This window comes from Bacillus rossius, chromosome 1 (genome assembly GCF_032445375.1).
Source record: "Bacillus rossius redtenbacheri isolate Brsri chromosome 1, Brsri_v3, whole genome shotgun sequence".
NCBI classification, from domain to species: domain Eukaryota; kingdom Metazoa; phylum Arthropoda; class Insecta; order Phasmatodea; family Bacillidae; genus Bacillus; species Bacillus rossius.
The window spans coordinates 103,326,371-103,340,522 of NC_086330.1; the positions used below are offsets into that span (position 1 = coordinate 103,326,371).

The following is a 14,152-nucleotide window of genomic DNA, read 5'->3' on the forward strand; positions in this document are numbered from 1 at the left end:
ACTTGAAGACTTGCAATCGCATAGTCTCGTAACCTCATGGCTCGTAGTCTCGTAGTCATGATGTATTGGAGCCTCGTAGACATGAAGCTACGTAAGCAAGTAGCCTTGTAATCTTATAACATAATGCTGATAGTTCAGATGTAGCAAAAGAGAAAATTCCGTCGAAGACAGATTTGGCAATTGGAGCCTTGTAGACGAGTAGCTTCGTAGTCAAGTACTCATGCAGACTTGTAGTCCTGTATTCTCGCAGTCACGTAAACTTGTGTACTAGAAGTTTCGTAGCTCTGTAGCCTCGCAAGCCATGTATAACTCGTAACCAGCTAGATCATTTTAGACTCGTAGCCATGTGGCCTCATAGTTTCTAAGACTAGAAGAATTCTAGCCAAATATATTTGGAGCCAAAAGACTTTTGAAACCAAAAGACTGATGGTGTCAATGAATATTGGAGCCAATGAATATTGGAGCCAATGTATATTGGAGCCAATGAATATTGGAGCAATGAATATTGGAGCCAATGAATATTGTAGCCAATGACTATTGGAGCCAATGACTATAGAAGCCAAAATACTGTTGGAGCCAAAAGACTGATGGAGCCTTTTGGAGCCTGTTGGAGCATTTGGAGCATTTGGAGGCGATTTATATTGGAGCCAATGAATATTGGAGCCAATGAATATTAGAGCCAATGAATATTGGAGCCAATGAATATTGGAGCCAATGAATATTGTAGCCAATGACTATTGTAGCCAATGACTATAGGAGCCAAAAGACTGTTGGAGCCAAAAGACTGATGGAGACTTTTGGAGCCTGTTGGAGCATTTGGAGCAATTGGAGCCAATTGATATTGGAGACCATGAATATTGAAGTCAATGAATATTGGAGCCAATGAATATTGGAGACAATGAATATTGGAGCCCATGAATATTGGAGACAATGAATATTGGAGCGAGCGAATTAATGTAGCCAATGAATATTGGAGCCAATGGATATTGGAGTCAATGACAAATGTGCTGCCTTTTCATTGATGGTGCTGCCTTTTCGTTGTCTGTGCTTCCAAATGAGCTGCTTTTCGTAGGTGGTGCTGCCTTTTCGTTGTCGGTGCTTCCAAATGTGCTGCCTATTCGTTGTCGGTGCTTCCAAATGAGCTGCCTTTTCGTTGACGGTGCTTCCAAATGAGCTGCCTTTTCGTTGACGGTGCTGCCTTTTCGTTGGCGGTGCTGCCTTTTCGTTGGTGGTTCTTCCAAATGAGCTGCCTTTTCGTTGGCGGTGCTTCCAAATGTGCTGCCTTTTTTGATGGTGCTTCTATTTTTAATGTTGTTTTGACTCTAGTATTATAGTAAATTGTTCTTGATTTGACTAGCGTATCATTCCATCCAGTCCATGTATATAAGCGAGTCCTAGACAGCAGGACGCTCAGTTTGTTACTGACGTCGACGGGGTAAGGATCATCTAGTTTGTTTAATCTGTTGCATAAATCGTGCAATTACCTGTTCTTGCGAACTCGATGGCATCTTTACCGACTTTAACGACGAACTCGATGGACTTGTACCATCGTCTACGGGAACCTTGACGTCAGCGATGAGGGAGAAGGTGCACATCCCGTTGGCAACGGTGACGGCAACACTGAAGGAGACTTCGACAGACATTATACCACCAGCAGAAGAGACTTTAATACCGGTAGTGCTGGCTGTACATGAAACCTCAACGAACGTTGTTTCGCCCTCGATGGAGACTTCAATGGATGACGAATCCTCAACAACTAATGAACATCGATGTCGTTACTGTGACAAGATTTTCTCAAACATCAGCAATGCTCGCCGACATGAGAAGAGAGAATGTGCTAAGAACCCTTATCGAAAAATGTTTGGCTGTATTAAATGTCGCAAGCAATTTACTTGAAATGCTAATTTGAAGCAACACTTGGAGACATGTAAAGGCCCTGCAGAGCGGCAGAAATTAAAGGTATCGGTGCAACAACGATGCATCGATGTGCATAAGAGTTGCCTGGAAATGGTACAACCACAGTTACATAGTCATCTTGTTCGGGTTTGTCTTCAACTAGGCATCCTTGCAGCTACTGTGATACGTCGTTCGCATTTTCCCATGATGCACGAAGACATGAGCAAATGCATGAAGAATCCTTCTCGCATGAAGTTTCGCTGTGATGAGTGCTTAAAATGGTTTACTCGAATTGATAATTTGCGCCGACATCTGAAAAACTGTAAAGGAGGAGGCCGTGCGCCTAATTCTGAACTACCTGCCGTCATTTCGACACCTCGCTTTAGATTGGAGACACGGAAGCGTACAAGCAAAAATAAAGATTCGCAGCAACCGATTGCTATGACGTCTGAACATGGAAATAATCTTAAGACTGTGTTCGGTGCATTACAAGTGAATGATAATGGTTTCTACTTGGCGCAGTCTGCATTTCGTGGAACGTTGAACACTACTATTATTTAAATACGTTAGGTGAGACAAAGGACATTTGTACTTTTCTTGATGATATCAGACAGGACATAATCAATCAGCTTACTGATAACGTAGCAACAAACGGACCTTTGAAATATAACTTGTGGTTGGACTGTATATATGGAAAGCCATATCCGTTAGATGATAAATTGAAGAAATGTGCATTGAAGACATCGGCTGCAGTAATTTACAGTTCCGACGATGTGAAGCATTCTTTTAAAAACGGTATCAAGAAACTCTGTCAAGAAGAGGAGTACTATGTCAGTAAAGGTTCTGGTTGATCTCTGTCTAGTACAAACCGATTGGAGCTAAGAATTAGTCATTTCACACCGATGCGGAACTAAATGATTGATTATAAGATTGCTAGCTTTCGTAAGTGTTCCTGTAGTAGAATAGAAATTATGTAATAAATATTATGTTTGAAAAAGAACTTGCGGTGTTTAATTCCTCGAACCTGTCACTATTATGTTAAATTGATGTTATATTTAATTTTTTTTGCATCATCCAAGATCGTAACAAGGACCTTAGTCGATCTAATTAATCAGTATATTGATTGGAAATTTATTTAGTGAATATTTGAACTTTTTCCTGAACTTATAGGTTAATTATTACGAATTTCCAAGATGGTGGTTTGATGGCTTAATGGATTATGGTAGAAGAGGATTAAAAGTCTCTTTAAGAATTTTGAACATGGTTTATTGAAATTATTATTTTTTACATAAAATTAAACATTATTACAATGATAGAGTATTGAACCAAGGACTGGAATTGATGGAACCATTCTGTAAAATGATTGCTAATTTTTTTGGTGAATTTTGGAATTTTACCCGAATCTCTAGCTAAATAATTACACGATTCAAAGATGGCATCTAAATTTAAAGATGGCGGATGCCTCCGTAATAAATTATTACTGCACTCTAGCGGGTAAGAATTCAACTAACATGTCGTCAGCGCACTCTAGCAGGCGATAACAAGATGGTGTCTTCCAGCAGATGAAGACAAGATGGCGGACATTAAATCATACTAGTTGATGATATATACCTTGTTATTGGTGGTAGGTTATTCTGTAGGTGGCTTCTGTGGAGGAAAGATCGTTCGTCATTTTTTTTTTGCCATCACCGGGTACGAACCGTGGACTCCGATCACCGTGCCGTAAAAGTTTGTTTATTAAATATTTTTATTAAATTTTTATTAATTGAATTTTATTATAAATTTTAATATTTTTTCATTAAAATCGGATAATAAATTTAATGATGGCGGGCGTTACGGAAACTGCAACGGTGACGTCATCCATGATGACGTCAGAGGCTTATCGGAGGCTGTAGACATGGATGCTTAAGCCTACATATGGACATTTCTAGCTGCTGGTTTTTTTAAGGACTAAAACGGGAATTTTTCCCTCGAAAACGGGAAATTTTGAGTCGTTTTGAGTCATTTTTGAGGAATTTTGAGTCAAAAATGGCCGCCGTGACGTCACAATCCAAGATGGCGGACACCAACACACACACCACCGCCTGGCGCCTGGGCCAGAAAATACATTTACATACTACTTACATTCACTATAGGAAAGTATTTAGTTTTGATGTATGTTATAGCTGCTTAAGTCTTTTTGAGTGCACTTAATTATATAATAGATACAGATGGATGTAGGTATGCAAAGCCTAAACCAAGGGCCAAACCATAAAATTATGATGCCTAACTACATTAGTAGTTTGTTATGCAAAGTTGGTGCAATAACCAGTAAGTGAAATCGAAAAAACTCAATTTAGTCCAAGGTTTTTCTCACTGAATTACTTTTGTATTAAGGGTACTTAAAATTACCAGGGGTAAAAGTAAACTAAATAATATAATTTGGTGATGAAAAGGCAGTTTTTAACAGTGCATGAGTTCTTAACATAAACCGCTTACTATAATAAAAGTTTATTTTATTTGTATGCAAATTTTTATTTAATAAAAAAATTATACATTTGGCTGCGGAGGCGAGTAAGAGCTTTGCAGACGTATTTAAATACTTTATAATTTATCAACAACAATGGTGACACAATGCACTTTAATTAACGCCAGAATTAATAACACATGACAGTCAATTGCGCGTGTTGTGTTTACATACAACAACATCGTCAGGCGTGTACAAAAAAAGGAAAGATGATGTATGCAAATGAAGGTCTTTCCCCTTCCTTTCCCCACCTAAAATGGTTTAGTATTACGTATGGTTTTGTAACTTTGCAAAAAATCACACGGTTTCGTAAATAATAAACGAACCGTTAGAAATGAAAAAATATAAAGATTTAGTCACTGACTCGTAGAAGAAACACGTCGTAAAAAATGTTTTAAATTTTTCGTTGTGTTTTAATGCAAATGTTTTGCACTTTTCGAGAAATATGGTTTGTAATATCAACCTTTAACATAATTTGTTCTTTATCTAATAAACACTGCACACATATGAATATTTTTAACAATGTGTCACCGAAATTAAAACAATGCCTACAGGTATCGAAATATAGGTATATGAACCTATCTTCCTGGACACCAAAATTCATTTCTCATCAACCCACACCATTTGCTGAGAATTCAGGATTGTTTATCTCGAAATGTTTTTTCTGATATAATGGCAGTGGATAGTCCAGAGCATTGAAGTCATATTTATTCTCCAAAGCATAATACCTCTTATAAACATGGTTTTGGTGACTTCACTCGACAAATCTTGCTAAAATTGTTTATTTAAAACAAAACAGATCGTTGAAATTTTGGTAATGGAATATTACTATTTTGTTTAAAATCAACTCAGGCAAGTCAATGAATGATGATGACTGATGGTATTGTGACATATTAAGCACTTGTTTTTATTCCTGTGCACATTTTCTTGTGACTACCCAGACTGTTACAATGTGAAAATATCTTATCGCATTTGCCACACCTATACATTTACCGAGACATGGCCAGAGACATACTGTAGGTTATAGGATATCTTTTCAGGTTATAATGATGTCTTAATTGTTTGTTATATTTGATGCTCTGAAACAGTGTTATTTGGTCATTTTTTATACATATGTTTCTTTAAAGTCTGCGAGTACTGAAATTATGGTGAAAGACATACCACAATACCTGAACATGCAAATGAAAGTCCATTGTTCATTGAAGTTCCTAGGTTGCATAAAACATTGGGAAAACTTCATCCGACGAAACAGCACTTGTCGATACCTCCTCTGTAGTTGGTGGAACACACATATCTTGCAGTGCTGAAACAGTATGTATGCCTGTTTATGTTGTTGTCAACGGTATCTCCACTATCGTCGGCGTTGCTGCCATCAGGTCTGGTCTGTCGACGGTACACCTTCCATCGGGATCGCTGCAGCTGTTGGCTCTGCTGTCAAAGATCGTCGTTAAAGATGGTAAACACGCCATCGAGTACTCAAGAATATATGATTACTTCATTTAAGCACCAGAGTAGTCAAACTGGACGATCCGTACTACAATAAATTTAGAGGTGACTGATTTATTTCTTGACAGTGACAGAGACGTGAGGCAGCATACACTCGATAGACTGTAGTGTTAGCGAGATATCTTGTGTTAGCTAGAATCAGTACGAGCTCTTGGTTCGAATTAATTATTAAATGCCTGTAGTAGTCAGCGAATCCAAGAAACGTGGACAGAGGAACACAAATTTCGAACCTTCCCTCAACATAATAAGGTAGCTTGTTATCATCCTCGTGGCCCCAACCAGCCATATTTGCAGCATACAGTTCGTTCGGTGAGAGAAAAATGTAATTTTTCATAGCACAGGTTATACCCACATCTCTTGCCTGGTATACCTCGATGCCGCTGAGTATATATGTGATGTGCTCGATTAGGTGATGAATACCATTGAAGGATATTTTCGTCATTGTCGTATGTGTACCGTTGGTCTCTGCCAGCGTACCTCTTTTACGTAGAAATGACTGCGTATGTAACGTTTAGTTATCTTGGTGCTGTACAGTGATGCGTACTATGTATAGAAGGTAGCGCATACGACCCGAATATGAAAGGCTGGTACTCCTGCAGTACAATTTTGTAGTGATGTTATCAAACATTACCGGGTTCTTTCATGTTGAGAATTCCGTTTTCCATATTTATTCGACACTTGCACTATACTGGGAATAAACTTTACCCTGTCAGATAATAATGCACCGACTTCTGGTAGAAAACTGATCTTTTGCAAGTCACTGCAATTTCTTTTATAACTGTCCAGTCTCACAAACTTTATGCCCATCGCTTCAAGTGCAGACACTTTAGTCTCGAAAATTCAACACGGGTCCTCGCTAGTCAACGATTCTGACGACGACTTCATGTGATCTCTTCACAACGACTGGAACATAAATGATACTATGCGGCACATCAACCAGTTTATATCCTGGTGGAACCATTGACGAAAACTCTTGTAGCACATTGTTAAGTCTTCTGATAAGATACGTTCCACTTGCCAAATTGCAGTTTATTCGTATAACATTCAAGTACAATATGTTTACTGCTCGCGTAGATTTGTATGTGTTTCCTGCACCGTAGTCTTTTGGTTCGATCTGAGCATCGTACCAATGCTCCCTGGATTCGCAATGTCTACATTTTCACAGCATGTTATAATTCCTTTTTTTGAGAGTTTCAATTTCCATGGAGTTGAAAGTTTACATATAGTGGTAATTTTTCCTTCATGTAATTTTAAATGTCTTTAAATTCGTAAGAACCAACATGTAACTGTCCTTCTTGAATGGTTCCATCATTTTTCAAGAATAAATTATCTTCATCAATATTCGGTAAGGAATTATATGTTGGAATATCTGCAAGTTCATTTTGTGTGTGTGTGTCTCATTACAATAAGGTTAGTTTTACTGTAAACACCCTACTTAATGGGGTTTAGTACTATTATTATTCCTTAAAATGGTTTTTATAGTAATTCGTATTGTATGTTTTATTTTATTTTAAAATGCTGTAACATGGCACTAGGAATAATAATTGCCAATTTCGCGCTAGGAAAGTGTTTGCACAGAATTATACCAGTCCAAGGCTGGTAACTTTCTTTTAAGTTATTTCATATAGCAAACTTCATAAGTTTGGAAATTAAAAAATATATATATATATTAGTAACTAAACCAGAAATCATTAATAGTAGTTTGAGTGGCTTTATTGAATGTGTGTTATAGTATACCTTTTAGGTACTGATGCAAAGAAATACATATATTAATAAAAAATAAGTTGGTTTTTTTAAGAATTTTTAATTATAAAACTAATATGGTTAAGATATACTATTTAAAAAGAGCTTCATAAAACCCTTGATATGCTCAGAATATCCGTTTAAAGAAGACGACCCGGTTGCTGCAGGGCTTTACACAACATTATTATTGCGAACCCCTGTCACCTAATGTCTATAAAGCCGGAAGCACTACACAATCGTCCAAAATGACGGCCGTCAATCCGGGATGCGATGGACGCTGATGCTGGCAAACTCTGTCGTGTGTCGATGGCGTACGTAGATCAAGAATGGTGTTGGATGCTCACGCTGGTGCATGTGTTGCATTTCTCTTTAATTATTTTTGTAATATTTTTGAAGTTTGTACATACATACATAAATACATACATAGCATGTTTCTATCTATATCTCTCTTTATCTCTCTGTGACTCTATATATTTCTTAATTTCTCTATACCTCTTTCTATTTATCTCGCTATATCACTCCATCTCTCTTGATCTATTTATCTCCATATCTCACTATACATCATATCTCTCTATATCTGTGTATATCACTATACATCCATATTTATCTGTATATCTATATATAGGTTATGTCTATATAAACCTTTGTCATTCTAAACCTTTATTTTTATATTTCTATATCTTTCTCCTCTATGTATATATTTATATTTCTATAAACTATAAATCTATATATCTCACTCTCTTTATACATCTATCCTTATACCTCTTCTGTAAATCTACCTATATATCTCTATCACTATATTTCTCTATCACACTATCTATCTCTAGCCCTCTCTATCTCACTCCATCAATCTCTATCTCTCTGTTTACCTCTCTCCATCTCCATATCTATCTCTCTTTATCTTTCTATATATCTCCCTTGACTCTGACGCCACCATTATTATTCGGACCATAGAAAAGAGAAACTGACAAAGTACTTACTAGTAATCATCCGATAATACTCGCGCGCCACCTTAATTTTTGCTTAACGGATTGTTTTTATCGAAATCTCACCTAAAAAGTTACTTTTCTCGTGTTTTAAACATGGCGGTAATTGGTGTATTCAATCTTTGCCATGTTAATACTTGAAGTCAAAATGAGAACGCCCACCAAAAAATTTCCTTCCGCATAGCAAAACAATTTTTGGCTAAGATGAAGTTTAACCGTAATTTCTTGCAGAGGTTTGGTGTTATGTTTGTTCAGCAATATTCATTAGATGAATTCATTACATGTTTCTTCCTGGCGAGTTCCTTTCAAACTATTAAACAAATGTATAGAATATTAGCCTTTATACAGCTACGATTTGTTTTGCTGTACAATTGCTAACCAGTTCACTTCAACTCCAGAACAGACAACCACTCCATAGACTAATTAATATCTCCATGGTTTCAAAGGTCAAGCGTACAAAATTTCATAGAGATCGGATGAATGATGAGTTATCTAGAAAAATTAAATTCTGCTTTAAGGATTTGTTTGATCAGAATCTCGTTGTATTTCGAAGGTCAAGTGTGTAAAGTTTCAACTCAATCGGGTGAACGATACGCGAACGCATAGAAGATGAACATACACACAAACATTCATTTTTATATTACTGTCACAAATAAAGGCCGCAAACTACTCGTAACATCATGAAAGGAAGGTGGTTCTAGGCCATGCGCATACCGGAACCCCTACACCCTCCTAAGCTCCTAACCACTCTGTTATTAAATAGCTTTCATAATTTTCAAAAGAGATTTTTTATATTTTCATTCAATTGATATTGATGGAGTTTGGGACTAGACTATTTATGTGATGACGTAAAATTAAGTTTTTTATTATGCTATTATTACAATTTTATAATTGTTTGGCACTTTAAGTTTCTTTTTTTTAAGTTGGTGGTCAAGAGTATGTTAGCTGCTTTCTGTTGGCATATAGGAGGGTTTGTAAACCTGTTAATGAAACTAAGTATTTTTTTCTATTTTTGGAAGGAAATTTTATTTCTGAAAGAGAATTTTTCCCTTGAATAATTCGTTTTTCTCTTGGGAATGGGGCATTTTGAGTCTTTATGAGGACTTTTATTTATTTTTTGAGGACTTTTTAAGGTCGAGATCGTCCAGATGGTTGCTCCTTACTTGAACGCTTAGTTTTTTTGGGAGGATCTTTTGGAAACGTTGCTATTTTTCTCAAGTGCTCACGAATTAACATATGTTGGCTCAGAAGTTCGGATTGTATTATAATATCTCAAACGGTTGTGCCATATGTGTGACCTTAGGGAGTCTATCCATACGCTGATTAGTTGAGTATTGACAATTTATTCATTCTCGGTGGTGATCATGAAATAACATATATTGGCTCAGATGGTGGCCTCTTATTAAAATATGATACTAGAACACCCGTTTGTGACCGATATGAAATATTGAGGAGGGCCTGCTTAAACGTTTGCACCAAGCGGAATATTGCTACATGGAATTGTTTTTTTAATTTGATTTCATCTTGGCAATTATCACGATATAACATATATTGGCTGTAAAAGTGGGTTCTTAATCCGTTTTTTTTCCGATATCATGGTTGTGAAATGTGTGTGGCATTCACGAGTACCCCCATTTTAAACTATAGAATAAAAAAACAATGTTACATCTTTGGTTAATTTCAATATATTTTTCTGTATTGTGAAAAATTCTATTGGTCCATGTGACCTTTTAGCGTTTCTCTTTTGTGAACCTCTTCGGGAGATAAAGTGCTTTTTTTTTGTCGTTGGATTGGTATTTCAGATTAAAATCTGTGATTCCATTCTAACTTATCCTCAAGTGAGATCAGGGGCGCAAAAACTAAATTTCCAATTGGGGGGGGGGGGGGGCAATATACCTTTTAATAAAGAATTATCGATCCCCCTATTGAAGCGGGGGGTCCGGGGGTCCTCCCCCGGGAAAAATTGTATTTCAAGGTGGAAAATGGTGCTACTTAAGCAGTTTTACTATCTAAAAATTGATTACACAGCACTTTCTTTGCCCCCGTTTGCCCCCACTTCAAGGTTTCAGAGGGGGGGGGGGTGGCAAAATACCCTTCCCCCCCTGTTGTTGCGCCCCTGAGTGAGATGGTGCATTAATTTTCTCGTGGTACAAAAAATTACTTAGCTAATAATGCACTCAGAAATCCTTTTTGATAAAAATGAACATGTTAAATTATATTTATTATAATAAAAATAATTTTTTTTGGAAATTATGCGTTCAGAAACTAATGAAATGAAAAAAAAATCAAAGGCTAGAACAATATACTTTCCAGCCGGAATTCTCCCAACACACTTATAATGTCATTTAGAGAATAGTAAGATAACTAAAGCAACGGTGCTATTTCATCAGGAACGCCAACTATTTTTACCTTATTAAAATATATACAAAAATATCCTGATTTTGAAAAAAAAAAAATAGGGTACAAAATTCCGCATAGTGTAACATTATAAAATCCAACAAGTATTTACCAATTTTTTATATTATTTTTATTTTTTCTAAACAATTTTATATTGCCTTTAGAATAATGACACCGATTTATTTTACTTTGACTGAATCTGATCTAAAGAAAATTTTAAGATAATCCATATTTCTGAAAAATTCACAAATTTTGAAAAATAAGGAAGTTAATTTAAAATTTCTTAAAAGTTAAATTTGAAAAATAAATAAATTGATCCAATGAATTTTCTTGTTGAACATGTCTGTTAATGATATTCTAACGACTAACGTACAAGCAAAACAAGATTTCTTATTCCTTCACATAATTCAAAAGTGGTGTTCCTAACTACGAACTATTAATTATTTTTTTTTTGGGAAAGTATGAGATTTGATCAAATGAATATATTTATTGATTAAAATTTATCGAACGATGATCTAAAGACTAACATATAGAAAATCTGTATTTTCATTTCCTTCACTGACTATGTAAAATTGGGGTGCTAATTATGCACTTTTAAATTTTTTTATCAAAGTATAATACTTGATCACTTGATGGTTTCAATATTAGGAAAAAGTACAAATGTTAGTTAGATATATATTAAAAATTGATTTATTAATTATGCTATTCCTTTGAACACGGCCACCCTCGTTTTGTAACAAAATATAAAAATTACAAAATGCAGGTCATATTTAAAAAAAATTAAATATGAAATACATGTGAGCTTAGCAATTACTCGTTCTTTGAAGATTTTATTTGACATAAATTTACATTGTTTTAATACATATCAATGTTGGGTCGTTGCAGCTTCTGATGTCAATAGATGTGTTAGCGGCCTAATATTCCTAAACTTCCAAGTAGTGCTGACACGCCTGATAATATGTTTTGGAGCAGGTTGTTGACGCCCGTCAACAAGCCCGCATTTGTTGAGTTTGTGCTGTTATTTGTACTCTGGGCGCTAACCAAGCAGCAGACAGCAGACACCAACAGCGCTGCCAACAACAACGTACGACTGCTCAACTGCAACAGAACAAAAAAGTTACAGTCTAAGTTAAGAACTCTATTTTCCTCTTAATAGCAGTAAACATGTAGCGACAACATTCCCTTTTCTACAGAGTGCACTGAGATTAATGGACAGTATAAAAATCATTAGAAACACCACTGGCCAATGGGCGAGCTCGGTTGTGAAACGATTGTCATCAATGTCAGCAGAAATCACTGAACTTGTGTTGTTGGTCGTTAAAAATATTAAACTTTTGACGCAACCATAATTTATAAAATAGTTTATATTGCCAAATGCCAATGTTTATAATTTATATTGCCTAAATTCTAAACTGTAACTCCGAGAACAATTATAATATTCTCTGATGAAACATATGCTAGGTTAGGTTCACCTCTTAAATTGGACTCTCAATGATTTGTTTCGTCCGTCCGCCATCCGTTCATCTGTCAGTTAGCCAACAGATTCACATCACATCGCAAGTGCATCATAATATTTTTCCACGTGATGCTGGCAACTGACTAGAAGGCTTAAATGTTTGTAGAAAATATTTATTGTAAATATATATTATTTTGACAATAATGTAAGCTAAGCATTAATTGTTTTTCAGAATATTTTTCACTCTGATTATATATATAAATAAATAAATAAATAAATAAATAAATAAATAAGAGTACTCGTGCGTTATTAATTTCACTTCAGTATTTAGGTAGATTAAATCTTTAAAACAAGTTCAAACACAATTTAATATCACGCTATCGAAGCATCTCACAAAACGAATAAATTTTTAAACGTTGTAAGATAAAGGCACATTTTTAGGTTAATTATTATCCGTCCGTGCAACAAAGTTAAAGCTTTAAAAGCTCTTGACGGACGGATGGAAGTTGTATTCCATTTTCCGCGCCTTCTGATTGGCTTGAGGTCACTTGATCGACGGACGAACGCGAAAGATCATTGCGAGTCCAACCTTATTCCAATCACCTTAACCCGTCCTCTGCTTCTGGTGAGACTACCTGTCCCCCTGTACTCCAGAAGTTTTAAACCCGAAAGAATACCCTCTAAAAAAGTCACCTGGATAATTATAAATGAACCTTCCTCAGTGTACTCAAGTGTTCACAGCAGAAAAAGGCATGAAGCCACAATCGTTTTCGCCTCAAGAGAGTCTGCTCATTGGTGGGTGATAAATTGCTGCGAGCTGTGCTTGAATTTTGAACAGTCAAGAAACATGTTGTCGCGATGTGGATGAAATACACTACGAAAATCAAAGGACTTACAGTTATTCCACCATTATTACGTTCATTTTACTGGTTATTTTTTATGCTTAGGCTACATATCTCCTTTGCTGTACTTCGAATCAGCTTTCAAAATGTTCTGTGAATAAGAATTATATGGCCTGATTTCTCAATTTCAGCTTTATTAAATTAAAGTTGCATTAAATTATTTACTTTTCTCTAAAATCGCAAGTAATTATTTCTGCAGTTACAGAAGTATTGTTTTTTTTTTTTTTTTTTTTTTTTTTTTGTGATTAGAGACTTATCAGAAAACATTTTAAGTTGATAGTCAAGCAAAACCCAACTTACCATCTTCAGCGTAGTTTTTCTGAACGAACTGAACTGAACGGAAAGGTTGAAATGTAACGACTGTGTTTTGTGGAGTCGTATTTATGTACGTGAACTGGCCCCCAATTTTTCCTTGCACGTGTCTTCTAACGATAGGTGGTTCCCCGTGGTGTTCTTGTCAATTTTCAGCTGTCTGCAAAGTGACAAGCAAAAATTTAAACGTCACTTGCAGGAAGGCTGTGCAAGAGTCAAGCATGTGCTCATGAAACCCAGAATTTTGAAACCTTATCGCAAATACGTATTCAAAAATGACTGTTTAAACGAGCTGAATTTTTTCAACCATATGATTCATAACACTAATGATTTATATATAGGAAGAAACTCCTTTACCATTGACCCTGCAATAAAATTGCCCTTAATTGATTTTTTTGCATTCTTGCAGCATCAAAGGAACCTTTTTTGTGTAGCACAAAACTTGCTC

The 14,152-nt window shown here is 35.8% G+C and overlaps 1 long non-coding RNA gene across 1 annotated transcript; it reads right to left on the reverse strand.

Annotated features, from left to right (window-relative positions):
- Window positions 1–11,831: 11,831 nt before the first annotated feature.
- LOC134529401 (uncharacterized) lies at window positions 11,832–13,770 on the reverse strand. The gene is made up of 2 exons (XR_010074561.1): window positions 13,693–13,770; window positions 11,832–12,132 (listed from the first exon to the last, which is right to left on the reverse strand). It is a non-coding gene; the product is annotated as an uncharacterized LOC134529401 (long non-coding RNA).
- Window positions 13,771–14,152: the final 382 nt, after the last annotated feature.